The following is a 13180-nucleotide window of genomic DNA, read 5'->3' on the forward strand; positions in this document are numbered from 1 at the left end:
GATAAAAGAATTTCTTTAAAATTCTGTGGAGTTTGTTACATGGACTTTAGAGTTTGTGCATAACTGCAAATTTTATTAATGCCAAATGCACCTTACATAAAAGAATAATAGTTTAAATCCATATTTAGTTGAAACTAATATTTTTTTCTTAAAATAATGATTTATAAAACTTTTAGGAGATCTTCTGATTATCTATGAAGTTACAACTTCCTAAACTAAGAGTTTCTTTACAATGATGACGTTAATGATACGTTTAAATTGAGACTAATATCACTTAAAAAGACTACTATTATATACATCTTTTATCTACTAAGCTTTGAGAGAAAAGTGACATCTAGACAGAAGTATGGTTGATGCATGGTCCCAAAAAATAGCCCAAAAGATTTACAGAACTACCCAAATGGCCAAGTCAAATTGGTAAAGTACGTATGAAAATCTACTTCAAATATATTTTAAAGTAACATATACATATACCAAAAAAGAAAAAAACTTGTTTACTAATTTACACACTATAAGAACGTAGTACCAGTCTCGGCCCAATGGTCTCACAAAAATAAAAAAAAAATACGTTCTTTACCAACAAATTAACATTCGTTATCCTAATCATCACTTATTCAATCATAAGTGACTCTTTTTAAGAATGTGTTGTTAACACAAATGCACACACATAGTTTTCTTCTAAAAAATATTGAACACTTGTATGCTAATTAAACCCAACTTGCAAAAGTAGTTTGGTTTCCCGTGGAAAAGTGTTCTATGAATATCACATTTTTGGAGGCTATCCGTTTTCGACAATGTTATTGCTAGCAATGGTTGTAGTATAGCTTTTTTTTTGCATTGTCGTTCTTTCTCGGCATTCATTTTTTCCAACAAAGCTTCTCCTGTCTCTATACCTGTAGAATATATTTATTATTGACTTATTTTACGTAATTTTTTATTACATCTTAGCGTATTGAAGAGAGAGCTCATGTGTGGAGTTGGATAAAATCAAGTAGTTTAGAAAAGAACACAACTTAAACATACACAAGTTTTGGTCAGAAACTGACCCAACTCAAAAGCTATTTCAGTTTTAAGTTGGACCATTTTCTAACCCACTTGTTTTTATCTGTTTTTTTAATGTCACAACTTAAAAGCCATGCCCATTATAGACGGGCTTATATTTTCCACCCCACCTTTTTTATCTGGTTGAATCAAATACGAGTCTGTCAATTCTTGAAGCAACTTATTATCTTTAATACTTAAACGAAAATAAAGATTGCTTAGAACTCACCTGCCAAGTACCCACCGTTGAACTTATCACTTGTATGCTCTCCCGTGAAAAATATGCGTCCTACGGGAGCCTATTAATTCCAAGGAAATATGTACTTAGAAACAAACATAAAAAATTAATTGGGTACAAAAGATGAGTGAGTACAGGGCATGATTAAGACCTTCATGTTTTCAACCATTTGAGAATCAACATAGATCGGGTAGTTACTGTAACTACCACGCTGGTATGGATCATTATACCAGCGTGGCAAGTATGTCTGTGGCCTCTGGAATGTCGGGCCCAAACATCTCCCTAAGCACTCCCATTGCTTCTCTCAGTGTTTCTTGGTCTGGTTGAGACTCAACGCGTTTGGACTCTTCGTTTGTTATTGTCACAACAAGAATATTAGACCCAGGATACACGTTCTCCATGTGCTGACAAGATATATTAGTTAGAAACTATTTTTGGTTGATTTTATGATATAAAGAGCCATCAAAATTGTATAGATTTCAGGGAATGCAAGAAACCTGCCAAAATGTATAATAGCCCCTTTGTTCATGGGCATACATGAAGAACTCTTTTCCATGCTCACATGGCCAAAATTTATATGGAAACTTGAGGAAGATTTTTGTGTACACCATGATATCACATTTCTCAATGGCTTCAGTTTTCCATCTCTGTTTTCATAAATATGACTTTTGTTAATTCTAAATTAATTAATATAAATTAATTTCTTAAAATGTTTAAAATATGAAAAGAAAACAGACAAACTATATTTTTTTTATGTATATTAAATATTATAAGGAAAAAAAAAACAAAATTAGTTCATACGTGTCAATAGAAGCAAATATTATGGTTTCATATAGTGTTAGGGAAAAAATTGTTCACAATGAGAAAATGAAAACGACCACTCTCACCACTTTGACTAACTTTTACAAATATAATGATTGGATTGTTGGAAATAATAACATGAAATGATAAACTCAATTAAAATACACCACGTGTTAATATATATAGCAGACAATGTAGTTTTGGCTTTTGAGTTTTGACCTTAAACTCCAATATTTGTTCGGTTTTGGCCTTAAAAAATACAAAAACTGGTATTGCTAAACAACCAATCCAGTGATGACAAGTTAGCCCAAAAAGAAAATAATATCCTTTTAAGCCAAAAAGAAAAACAAGTGTCTTGTTTACCTGATAAATTTTGTCATCAACGGCATAAAACTATTATATTTTTTTTTTGCTTTTGACACTTGTTTTAGAAAAGTAAGTAAAAAAAAAGATTCTTAAAGTAGGCTTTTCTTTTTATAATCTCTTGTAATTTTATATCAAGTTAATAAAAACGACACTTCAAAAAACTTATTTTTTTTATATAATAATTCTCTAGTAACTTTATATCAAGTTAATAAAAAAGGACTCCTTAAAAGTTAAAACATATACTTCAGTGATCCCAACTAGTAGATGGAGCAGCGAGTCAAACTCAGACTAGGCTGAAACCGATTAGACTGAAAAACTGGACCCGAGGACCGAACCAATCACAAGAATTTCGCCATTTCGTGTAGGCCCTCGGTTTCTTGTATTGGCCTGAGAAATTCACACCCCTACCAACTAGAGACGAGAGTGAAGAGTTACATACAGGCAAGCGAGGATTGAAAGAGATGAGTTGACTTTGAAGGACGCCGATACTAACAGACAAAATAACGTAGTCGGCTTCATAAACACAACCGCCCTCGGTTGTCACTGCAACGCCGTTGCTCGACTGATGTAACCCTCGAACGACCTAAAAAACATGCATGCACGTAGGATAACAAGTCAAACAACCGTGTGGGAAAATGTGTACTGTTTTCAGCATATGTTATTCACATAGAGCACCGGGAAAACATTTTGTCAACAACTGTTTCATATATTTTATTATAAAGTAGATCTCAACAAATTTAAAGATTGTTCTACTTTCTAGTATCCTATCTAAAATCTTTGTTGAACCATAGATCTGTTTAATATTGTGTTTTGAAAACTGGACATACTTTACCAGTTCACTGTTTGAACAAAAATCCCTAATTTTTAAAACCAGATTTCATAACTAGTTTAAAAATTTATAAACAAAAGTTACCACAACTTAAATACTAACTTAAATAGACAAAGAAGAGAGAGAAGAGAAACATATTAAGTTTCACATAGTTGCACATAATATAATAAAAATTATAAACTTAATAAAACATAATGTATGGTATGATAAAATATCGGTGTATTTTAGTCATATGTATATAGTTGACGCATCGACAGGTTAGAGCATTCAACTTTTATCTTTTAAATTTAGCCACCCGTCATGCCTCATCTGTTTCGGCCTGTTTAAAATTTCAACCAGTTAAACTCATCAAATTCGAAAAAAGTAAATTTAAAAGAAAAAAAACCTCTGGGCCCCCGCTAAATCGGGTTACCAGTTTAACCACCAACCACCCAAGTGGCAAGTTAGACATGGTCAGGAACTTGTAGACAATAGACAAAATACATTAGTTATTTATAACTACAATAAACTCTAACTAGTATGTTTTAGTTAATATTCACAAGGGTTCACTCACACAAGTGATATTCGTGACTCGTGAGTCCTAGCGACTTGGTTGAATGATCTTGTCATCCCGGGCATAAAATGCAGTAAAAAAAATATATAAAGAAAACCGTTAGAAGGGTAGCTCAAGACTAACCGTGTTTAGTTTGAGACGATCGTCCAATATTTTGCCACCCGATATAAACAAAAAGTCCTCAGCCATTTTGTAGAGTAAATGCTCATAACCTCTCTCATCCGCCACCAAAAACTCACTCTCTCCAAAATCCACGTATGTCGATATTGGCTCAACCTCTAATAATCAAGATTTTATTTAACTAACCATTTTCATATACATTTGATGAAATTGATATCGGAAAGTATATCAAGTTAAAGGATTTCGAAAATCACCGGCCATTTCGAAATCATGTAGAATAAAATCAATTGCTAGCTCAATAGGCGATCTTGGTATTCTGAAAAAATTAAAGTAAAATAAAATAAACAACATAATTCACTACTTTGTGTTTAGGTGTAGAGGTGCATAAAATCATATTAGATCGAGTCAAATAAAGTCAAAACCAGATCAACCATAACCAGTTTCAATATGAATAGTCTCAAACCGATATCAAACTATCTACTTGGATTGGAACCGGTTTCACTAATGGTTTACCTCGATCTAGTGGTGTAATTCATTATTCGAATTTGGTTTTCAGTTCGATTTTAAGAGAAAAATGTTCGAATCAAATAATTTAAAATCCAAAGTTACAAACCAATGGGCACCGTACTATTAGGTGTGCGTGAAATAAGACATGCTTACGTGGAAATATGGGAGTCATCGGCACGTAACTTTCCAATGGCTGACTCCACCGCTTTCTTATACGTGTCAGATGCTACCCCACTCGGATATATCTTCCCACTGCATCCATCCATCCGTACAAATATTAACAAATTGAAATTATTAACAAAATAACCGGAAACTTGGCCGGAAACCTAACAGATACGTATCAGCTATTATTAATCGATACAAAACACGGATCCGATCGAATCATAAACGAAATTGATAAATCATTGAACAGCAATATATTATTACGAGTATAATGCGTTTCGAAACAATTTGAATAACGAAGAAACGTAATAATAATAATAATATTATTAATTATTGTTCCTCCGGTCGTAAATATAATAGCGAGCATTGGTGTAATCGGAGAAACAGGTGCGAAGGCCGGAATCAACCGCGAGATTCCACACCGGATTCGGCTTGTCGCCTCCGACGCCGGCGATCCATCCGGCGCCGAGCTCGACTGTAACATTTCCGAAAGCCTGTTTCTTCATACGTCCTCCGATGCTTCCCGATGCCTCCAGAATCATAATATCTTCCACTCCGTTTTTCACCAACACGTGTGCTGCCGAGATGCCTGTACGAACATATTATATATAGTTATAGTTATATACATACAAGTAATCAAATATTTAATTATTATAGTCAGTTTGAAATAAAATTTTATTTATTTCTACTGATGAAACATAGATATTACATCAATATAGCAGGTAGGCGGGCAACAAGCTGCGCCGCCACCCCTTTCTGAATTGCAAACCCTAACCTGCTAAAGACATACCCCTGCCCCTTTGGAGTCGACACATTGCTATGCACAACCTGTTGGACCCTGGTTAGAAAACGGATAGCTTCCGGTGCCAAGGAGCCAAATGTATCAAAAGCCAGAGGGACAAAAACATGTTGGTTCTCTTCGCAGGCTTTAGAAAGTTTAATGGAAATTAATATGGAATGTGTTGTTTATTATTATTGTCTCACCGGAGATTCCTGCTCCGATGATGATAACGGAATAACGATTGCGTGACTCCATGGGAATTAATTTGTTTGAGAGAGATGAGATGATTCGTTGGTTGTGTAAGTTGGAGAATAAAGCCCCTGCAACGGTATTTATATAGCAGTCTTTTAACTTGGTGTGTGATTTTTTTTTTAATTTTATTTTATTATCTTCTCTTTTCAGGAAAGTGTGATGATTTTTCGGAAATATGTACTTTTGAAAAGAAATGGGAGTGCTTTTTTATTTTTTAGAATAGAAACTATTATGGAGGTTCCGCGTTTAGATGTGCCGTATCTCCCATTAAAAACACATTTAACTAAACTTAAACCTTAAGATTTAGTTTTGTTTTTTGTTTAATATTTTGTTTTCCAAGTTTGAACACGAAATTTACTAAAAATGTCGGCCTCTTCCGCTTATGATGGCGATTTACAATTATAATCGTGTGCGCCCGATGGTCGATTCAAGAAAGTTATGTGCAAGAGTGTGCAATGGTATATGGGTCGGTTCAAGAAATTGGCGTGCAACATGGTGCGTTGTTTCTCAAATTGATGGGTTGTTTGGCGCTGGAGCAAAGCTTCATGATTTATTGCTGTTTGGTGGAAACTTCGGACCGACTATTACCCGATGGACTACAATAAAACCCGTGAAACCGGTTCGGGTAACCCATTTTATGGCTATTACCCACAAAGGGACACTAAAAATGTTAGCTTAAGGTACCATAGTTGAGGGAAAGTTTGAAGTGGGCACACATTTTATGGCTATTCGGTTAATAGGTATGTAGCAGACTGCACCGAAACAAAACCCGTTAGACAGTCTAACATAAAAATCTACTTTTTTAATTAGCTTTACAATATATAATTGAATATAGGGAGATATATGACATACAAATGATCAACTTAGATTATTATGGTTGTGACGGGTAAATTGTTATAATAATAAGTAGGAGTAAAAATTACTCTTCTATTATTTATTTTCTTATGAAAACAACCAATTAAATTCATCATCAAATTTAATTATTAATTTATTTCTATAATTAAGTTTAAATGTTTTTCTCCAAAACCTTTTGAATGCGATGTTTTAGACACATGTTCAGCATTTGCTAAATATATTAACAAACCGATCGGCGCAGCAACAACCGTGTAAACCTGCTAGTTAAAAACACATTTAACTTAACTTTAGATTTAGTTTTGTTTTTTTTAATATTCTTTTTTCTAAGTTTCAACAGAAATTCTACTAAAAACAGTGTTAGTATTAGAATAACGTATTATTTAGTCTTGTCGTGCCAAAAAAAAACTAGCAACACATGGGTATCACAAGGGTATATGTTGCCAACGACATCCTCATCATCACTGCCTCCTCAAAGGCTCTTGTTTCCGCCCTTAAATGCTCTCCCGACAAGGAACCCACCATGAGCGATCTTGAACCGCTAAAACTATTTACTTGGTGCTGTTGGGACTCGCAACAAAGACGGCTCATTCCATCACAACATAAATAAACTCTAAATATCATTATGAAGGCCAGAATGGCTTATTGTAATTATACAAACACCCTTGTTGACACCAAAAGGGAACTCACAGTCAACAGTGGACTACCAAATGCAACTGGCTCATTATCGTGTCCATCAGTGTCTCACATTCACCTGGCCAAATATATGTAAATTACTCGGTTAAACAATATGCATCTTCATGCAAAATCCACTGGAGGTTCACATTAAATATCTTCATAGGATAATCTGATACATTAAGGGAACGATTACTCATGGATTTAAACTACACCTAAGTACTCACGTGTTGGGGATTTGAAATAGCAACCTGGATAATTCAGATAGTCGTGTGATAACTTTCAGATTAAAAGTTATTTTGGTGGTTTTCCAAAACACTTTAATCGGATGAAACTACTCCGAAATCAGACAAGAATTTAGTATGAATTTGTGAAAAAGATGAACCAGTCGGAATGTCGATCAAAGCAAAAACCGTGTTTTATCTCCAGGGCAGTTGTAGTTCAAGATAAGTGCTTCAAGCAATTGTCTATTCAAAATTTAAAAACATTAATAAATAAACTTCAAATAATACTTATGATTATGTGTAACATAATCATAAAATAAAATATTTCCAAACTGATCTGGAGGCTTAACCCCCGCCAGGGGCTCCTGCCCCTTGGACCCTGCTAGGAGCTGCCGCCCCTACGACCCCACAACCGAGGGCCCATTCGTTAGGGGCATCGCAGTAAACTAAAGCAAGCGTGTACTAAACACATCCCGAACATGCTTAATGTTTATTATGATTAAATTGATCAACCAGTTAATCCAATTACACTAAAATACTAACATCACGTCGATTTAGTTATATACACAAATGTCGATTGGCAGGATGCCCCCCAACAACATATCAAGTTTTGGTTATTGTGTCCTAGGGAATAATCTGTTCTTCTGGTTGTCAAAACACCAATCTACACTGTCTCATTCGAGGGTTAAGACATAATATTAGGCTAATGCCGATGGTGTTTCAGAAGCGTGTTGGCTTCAAAGTCTTCTAATGGAACTCCATCATCTTCTTCAACAAGCAGCATTAGTGTTATGCGGCAATGTGAATGCTGGTTACTAGCTTTCCATCAAACCTTATTCAACATTAATGCACGAAATATATTGAAATAGCCATGTACTTTGTTCGTGAACATGTCACCCTTAATCGTATTCATGTCTACCAGGTTCATTTGTCTCAACAATATGTTAATCATGTCTTTACCACGGACTCGCTGACTATATTGTTTAAAGAATTTCGCTCATGTCTCAAAATTTGCAAACCAGATGCTTTGACTTAGGGGCATGTTAGAATATTCCCACTTGTTGCCAACATTCCCATTGATTGTATATCTTCGGTTATGATTTGACCATGGCCATGACTTAACCAAAGACCACCGGCACATGTCTTGACCAAGATCCTAGTCCTAGTTGATCTCTTTGTATCTTCTTATATATACCTTCTTTTTGAATAGTTTGTACACAATTGAACACCATGTGATCATGCTATTTGAATCACATTCCACATTCTATATAGTAATTGAAATTTTAAAAGTGTTTTATTTTATATTTTACGAACCACCTTCCTACAAATTAAGTTTGTCGAAAAATTAGGAAGTGTTGGTGGATTAGCTAGCGTTGGAGTCATTTATCTAAAGCGGTTCTTTATGATTGATTCTTGAAATGGTATCAGTTCTTGGCACGAACAATATGCGGTTAGACTCTAAATTGGTTGCTTGTTGAAGATGATCAAACTCAAGTCCCAGACCGATAATCAACACGAATAAAACGACTAACTCTCATTTATATTAATCAGAAAATCTCACTCCAAAAACAGATTACAAACTCTCAAACCCTAACTCAGTTTGACTCTTGATGAACCCTAACTCGGTTATATCTAGATGAACCCTAACTCGGTTACATCTCGTGTGTGTGTCTCTAGATGAACCCTAATTCGATTGCATTTCACACCTCACATTCTTTAATGTCTAACATATCTTTGTTTATATAGACTAACCTAACTTGCTAGCCAAGACATTACTTATTATAATTACAATACAATTATGAAACATAACCATCTATAGCCAGCTTGTCAATATTAGTCCCTCAGGTTCACCAACTTGTGACTTGGAGTCCGAAATTACTTCCAACACAAACTTGTTGGAGCTATCTGCCTACCTTGATCTTCACGGTAAGACCATGCACGCATGAGTGGCGACTCTAATGTTTTGTTTTGTTTTTTTGTTTTTTTTTTTTTTTTGTCTTCACATGATTTGATATTTTATTTATTCTTTCACATGATTTAAACATGTACGTACTATATATATGAATCAGTTATCTGTATCATTTGTTATCTTTATTATTTGCTTATGTCTGTATTGTTAACAATTCAAATACTAATAAATACTAGTTCAGGTCGTCCATAAACTTTACTATCAAGTTATCTTTTATGGACTGGTTTCTATGGTTATGCGATCTTGATCATGGGAAATTAGGTAATGTATACCACAATCAACAAATTGATTTGTATGATATTTCATGATGAAAATTCTAGTCTGACCTAAACTAAAAAATATATTTGTGATGGGGTGATAGACATCCCAACACTAAAAACCAGTGATGCCATAAAAAGAAATTCGTTGTTCTGCCACACCGGCCAAACCTGGATTTTTTGTTGAGCAATCCAGAAATATAAAATCATTCAAAATCAAATAACGGTGCGCATTTTTCCCAATTTTACTACCATGAGGTATATAAAAATATGTGGCGAATTTCAATCACATCGACCAGGTAATCTTCGGATTACTACCCGCACATGCGCTAGATTTTTCTTGAACGTACGATGTCAACTATCGGGCACAAAAACATATGGATATGACAATTCATGCACATTGTGTAATATCAATCTGATATTTTTCTACATGTGATGTTAACTAATCGATTAATCATGTTCATTAACAAATTAAATGTTTTTTAAAAGGTATTGCTAAACGTACTTTCATCTAAACAATTTTACCAAGTTGTAATCCTTTTTAACTTCTTAAGTCAATGAATTCCATCCTTCAAGTTTATTTTCTCTCATTTGTTAGACTGCACCAATCATGACTCCTTTTTTAATAAACTTACAATCATACAAGTATACAACACATTTAAACAGACCAAACTTAACTCATATGCTTAACTCAAGCATTGCTAGATATGTGTTTAGACCTAGACTGTCACACCCCAACCTAAGGCGGAAATGCCGGGGCGTGAGCATGATTGCTCATAGCTCGAGGTAACTATCATGCAATAATTGTGACAATATCTAATAATTAATTCATTCCAAAAATAACCAAATAATATCCAAAAATAGTAATTTAATTTCCAAACAATAATCCATGACAAAATAGAAATAATCCAAATTATAACTTAAATAAAGTGTTTCTTGAAATGGCCTAAGGTCTTAATCTAGCATTCCAATATTCCAAGTCTTCAGTTTAAACGATAACCTGCATATACATAGAAAGTACAATAGTTTTGTCAATAAAAAATGTTGAGTGAGCATGCCATTAATTTTGCAATGATATATATAATATGAAAAGTAGCAAAACGCAAGTAAAGCGGTAAATAAACCAAACCAATGAGCAAATAAGTGTCAAGTGAACCATTTCCAAGCGAATCGGGCGCCGGTTAAAACTAGACGGTCGTATGATCATACTATATTGAGAATATGGTGGACCTCTCCGAATGCGCAAATTAAACAAGTAATCAATTTAGCAACTAGGTCTAGCAATTCACACACAATACCACGTTTGCTAATGTTAAGATATGTATAATATGAAATATTATAAGTACGTATACGCCCCCAAAACTTTTGAAAATATGTGAAAACGAGGGAATGTCAAAACTCACATATGATGCCTTTAGAACTCGTGACTCTTTTGGGCGAATGTCAGGTCGTTTCTGAGCATCAAATGCACCTGGGAATTTAACCAAACTACACATTAATGAAATCCTTGGAAGTGGGAAAAGGAATCAACGAAATCGGAGTTCGTTTGATACCTTAAACAGGATGACAAAGTAAAAGTATCACTGCAGTATCGGTTCTTGTGCAGTATTGACTTTAAGTGGATTTGAAGGTCGAAAACTTGATAAAATGAAGTGAGGCCAGTGTTAATCTTTCAGGAGGAGATTGAAGGTTAAAATAGAAGAAGAATGGAGTCATTTAGTTGAATTTGGAGTGAGATATGGGTCTTCAAAGTTGAGTTTCAGCTGTTGGTAGAATCTAGGATAGAGATAGTGAAAGATTTGGTAGATTTTGTAGGTGTTGGAGTGGAGTGTAAGGTTGTCCAATGTCACACCTCGACCAATAAAGGCGGAAACGTCGAGGCGCGACATGATTGCTCATTGCACAACGACACTATAAAGTTACAATATTTAAACAACTCATTTAAATCCGTATTATCATAAATAACACAACAATTGTTCATACAAAATACCAAATAGATAGATAAACAAATAACTTGTTCTTTTATTTTCTAATATCCTAAAGCCAAGATAATAAGTTTCTTCAAGTAATCCAATCAAGCTAACATCAAACCTGTAACATTGCATAAAATAGAGTTTGTCAACACAAAGGTTGGTGAGCAATTTTCATAGGTTTGGACAATAAGTATATAGTATGAAATCCACAACTAGTATATGAAAACAATAAATAATAGCAACAATTTAGGTAATAAAACCGTCAATAAGAATACACTGACGACAATAATGAAATCGTCAATAAGAATACATTGACGACACCTTTCTATATGGGGATACCATATATACTCGGAATTAACGTATGATCATACTTTGATGAGGCTACCCGCCTTAGCATTCAAGAGGCTACCCGCCTTAGCATTCAAGAATTTTCACATAATCATGTAAAGCATATAACACCAAATCGAGCTTTTATTTAAGTAAACATATACAATACGTGTTGGGGTTTAAGACTCAAGTATAAATCATTTGAATTTGAATAAGTATGCAATGCCACCCCCAAAACGAAAGATGGAAAACGGGGAATGAAAAAGTACTCACATTAACAAGTAACTTGAAAGATAGTGTCGTGAATAATCGGAGAGATCGCTTTAACGAGCAAGACCTATATTAAACGGGTCTTGTGTTAGTAGGTAGTCTTGGAAGAGTTTAAAATAAAATACATGACAAATAAAGTAAATAAATAAAGTTTAGGATTTAAAATGTAAATATTTGAGGAATTAAAGAAACGAGTTTTGTAAAATAAGTTTACTCGAAACCGGGTCTCGGTATTCTATTTATTAGTTTTTTTCTTTTTTTACTCAACCTATGTTAAGTAATAATGTGGGTTAAAATGCAATACTGCAAAACCCTTGGTTATAAGAATACCAAAACGAGGTTTAAACGAGTGTTCGGGTTTGTCGGTTCGAGACTTGATAATTGACCAAGCTCACAGTTAACTTCCCAAAATAATAAATGTTATGAGATAACTCAATAAAATCAAAATAGACTTAACCAAGTATGTAGTTCTATTGTGAAGAACCTTAACGTTCGTTAAGCGAGTATACGACCTTATCGGTTCGAACTTGTTATAAGATCAAGTTGGTTATCGACATGCCAAGTATGTTTAGAAACTAACTAAAATTGATTTAAAATATAATCTTGAAGAAAAATATGAGTTTTGGTGGCTAAAAACACACTTGTGTGTCTTAAGCGAGTGAACTCGGTTTAGTTCGGTTTTTGGTTCGGTCCATGACTCGGAATAAGACCGAGGATGGTTACCACATACCCAATTACCATGGAACTTGTAAAATAACTTATAAATAATAATACTCAAGTTTTACATTCAAAAAGTTAACAATAATGCTTTTAAACAAAAGTTCGGTTTTTGGTTCGGTCCTTGACTCGGAATAAGACCGAGGATGGTTACCACATACCCAATTACCATGGAACTTGTAAAATAACTTATAAATAATAATACTCAAGTTTTACATTCAAAAAGTTAACAATAATGCTTTTAAACAAAAGTTCGGTTTTTGGTT

General features: G+C 34.2%; 1 pseudogene across 1 annotated transcript; it reads right to left on the reverse strand.

The window, feature by feature from the left end:
- Positions 1-678: 678 nt before the first annotated feature.
- LOC143625834 (polyamine oxidase 1-like) lies at positions 679-5653 on the reverse strand (annotated as a pseudogene). The gene is made up of 10 exons (XR_013152332.1): positions 5602-5653; positions 4961-5206; positions 4609-4711; positions 4203-4264; positions 3952-4106; positions 2886-3029; positions 1777-1926; positions 1431-1683; positions 1271-1340; positions 679-893 (listed from the first exon to the last, which is right to left on the reverse strand). The product of XR_013152332.1 is annotated as a polyamine oxidase 1-like (transcript).
- Positions 5654-13180: the final 7527 nt, after the last annotated feature.

Source organism: Bidens hawaiensis, unplaced genomic scaffold (genome assembly GCF_021521415.1).
Source record: "Bidens hawaiensis isolate Kalapana, Puna unplaced genomic scaffold, B.hawaiensis_p1.1 tig00004242_1, whole genome shotgun sequence".
In the NCBI taxonomy this organism is placed as follows: domain Eukaryota; kingdom Viridiplantae; phylum Streptophyta; class Magnoliopsida; order Asterales; family Asteraceae; genus Bidens; species Bidens hawaiensis.